General features: G+C 45.2%; 1 long non-coding RNA gene across 1 annotated transcript in view; it reads right to left on the bottom strand.

Annotated features, from left to right (window-relative positions):
- LOC112073126 (uncharacterized) overlaps positions 1–1,936 on the bottom strand; it is a 21,889-nt gene extending 19,953 nt beyond the window's left edge. Inside the window, exon 1 of the long non-coding RNA XR_011476461.1 lies at positions 1,807–1,936. This is a non-coding gene — a long non-coding RNA (uncharacterized lncRNA). The remainder of the gene's footprint in view (positions 1–1,806) is intronic.
- Between the last annotated feature and the right edge of the window lie 995 nt (positions 1,937–2,931).

The raw sequence follows: 2,931 nt of genomic DNA, 5'->3' as shown, positions 1-2,931 counted from the left end.
GGCAGGTAGGTAGGCAGGTAGGTAGACAGCTCGGCAGGTAGGTAGGCAGGTAGGTAGGCAGCTCGGCAGGTAACGTAAACTCACTCACTTTTGTACATCGCCTTGGTCCGTACAATTGACCTTATTTTAGCGCCCCAAACACGTAATACTTCCAGATCAACTGTAATGTCAATACCATTGTAAAGCATAATTTCTCCCCTTTCCAACAGAATCAATTACATGACCTAAACGCTGCCTGTTTCTGCATAATTCAACAAGGCAATGAGCTCCGTCGGGTCTTTAAAAAAAATGGCGGGTGGGGAAGCGAAACTAATGCGTGATAGTGAGAAGGAGAGGAGAGGAGAGGAGGGAAAACTGCTTTTTTCCCCCCTCGATCTGTCCAACTGATCACCTTATCGCCTCTAAAATGTAAATAAAACACTAAAGAGTTTATATGTGTCATTACATACCTATTTGAAGGTTTGTGTCGAATTTGAATCGGGTTTTTAGGGCGGTGCTAAAGTGATCTTAGAAGTAAACAGCAGCTTTGAGAATGATGATCGCATGCAATGAAGACGCAAAAAATGACTAGGTATCGCCCCCTTACCCCCGTCACTGTCCATTTCTTGTTTTTAAACGATGAGAGAAGTGCTACACCTGGTGGAGAGACAGAAATAGTTGCTTTATGCGTGCTGTACGTTACGACATGACATGTAACGGAGGGTCAGTTTTCAACTTTTCTCCAGTACTATAGATCCATTACCATGTCGATCAACGCTTGAATAGAAACCTAGTTCACACCCCCGATTTTGAAGTCAACACAGTCGCTACAGTCCCATTAGTTTTCTTTGTAGCCTCGTATGAATGTTGCGGTTGTACGGAATGGGGYGAGTTCACGTTAGGTAGGCAGCTCGGCAGGCAGCTCGGCAGGTAGGTAGGCAGSTAGGCAGGTGTGGAGACAGGTAGGCAGCAGCCCATCTATGGTCTTCCTCTCAGTAAAACAGGCAAACGCCTCAGAACGATGTATTGATGACCTCCAACCCTGTCACTGCCCCTCTTTCTCGCTCTGTAGGTTGTAAAACAGCCCACTTCTATAACAATACCCCGACTGTGTGTTCCCTAATACAACGCACCGCAGCCACTAACAAATGGCTGTTTTGATAGGCTATTGCTGCGCTCTTAACTACTGTCTATAACCAGCCTCCATCTCTCTCGCTCCCTCTCCTCTCTCTGTTCTCCCCTCGCTCTGTCTCTGTAGGTTTTGAATGTTAGTGTGGTTATATATGGGTCTGAAAGGCGACAGAGAGAGGGAGGAAGAAGAGGGTGTCGCTGTAAAATTGTTTTATAATACTACAAAATAAATAAAGGCAGACATCCCTCCTTCATACACAGATTAAGCCCGTCGGTGAAACGGACACCCTAACGCGCAGTCACTACGGGATAAAGCGGTCACTTTTAAAGCTGCGACAGTGTGGCACTCATCCCTACCGGCTGAATGGGTGACATTCCGGAGCGCGAGAAGTGCACTTTCTGGTGTGGGTTTACAGGCAGGGAGGGAACAGCGGCCAACACACCGGTCACGGAAGGCAGGGGCTTCGACATAAAACACACCGAATAACACGGAGGAATGCTGACATGTCCAGCGCATCCTCTTTAGACTCCCCACCCGACCAAACGGTCACAACTGAACCGTTCTAACCGGAAATGTTCCGGCTCGGGCGTCGCTAAATAGAACCAATGGTAGGCAGCGACACAGCGCTATCCTCTCTCGAATTCAACATACACTACATTCACAACTAGTATCGGTTTAAAAACAGCCCGACTCACCTTCCTTTTCGGCATGTTGTGCTACAGAGATATTATTCCCTCCAGAGAGGATCGAAGAGTTCAACCAGCAGGTCCACGGCGCAAGTTGACAACTGTCACCACATACTGGATCAATACTAAACACCTTCCATAATCACATGCTAATCATATGTAGACCGTCATCTCTGCCCATAGGCCAGACACGCAGACATTGCTCCTGTAGTGCCACGGGATTGGTCGAGGCACCTGTATGCAAATATTACAACAGCAACCATTGGTTGAGAATAGAGTTCCATGGTACGTGTCTGATTGGCTACAAGCTCTTTGTAAGCAAATCACAGCTTCCTCATGGTAATGAACAGAGAAAAAAAATAGAACGAACAGAAGAGAAGACCAGTAGAAAGGTGAGGGTATTCTAGGGGTCTCTGGGTAGTGTAGTCTGGAAGGGAACGAGCCAGTCTTAAAGGGAAGAGCTGTATAAAACACACTAACAAACAAGAACAATCAATAGAACAAAACACATTGATAGAGAAGCTATATCCCTCACCGATTCACCTGGATTGTCCTCMGACACTTTGATTAGGTTGATACAGAATAGTAGTATATTTCTGCTTCAGAAACTCTGAGGTTATTGTTAACAACTAGTTCATACTCCCACACTAGACCTAGTGTGACAAGAATATTCAATCATTACAGCAATCTTCTTTCTCAAAGACTGAATATGAGGGTATGTATAGTTTAATGGATACATTTATTAAATTCATAATTGCAGCATCAACACATATTCACAGGACAACTTTAAAAGTCCAAAGGAAAACCTAGAGTGAATAAATGAATGACTCCCAAATCACATCCCTGATGATATTTCCAGAGCAGCTATCGCTGTAGCCCAGTAGTAAGACTAGAGACCAGCCCAGTGACACGTGATGGACATGAGAGGAGACACACAGCACTCAGCTCAAACAACTATTCTACCATGACATCATCGTGGATGGATCTCACACAACATTTAACATACGCATCACAATGGAGCTCACTTCACACAACATTCTACATAAAGAAACCTCCCAACAACAATGGCCACCGTCCCATCCATCTCACACACATTCTAAACCCATAAAGAACCTACCTAACCACAAAATGCTG

This window comes from Salvelinus sp. IW2-2015, unplaced genomic scaffold (genome assembly GCF_002910315.2).
Source record: "Salvelinus sp. IW2-2015 unplaced genomic scaffold, ASM291031v2 Un_scaffold2157, whole genome shotgun sequence".
In the NCBI taxonomy this organism is placed as follows: domain Eukaryota; kingdom Metazoa; phylum Chordata; class Actinopteri; order Salmoniformes; family Salmonidae; genus Salvelinus; species Salvelinus sp. IW2-2015.
The sequence above is the reverse complement of the archived record's forward strand: the minus strand, read 5'-3'. Positions and strand labels throughout refer to the sequence as shown.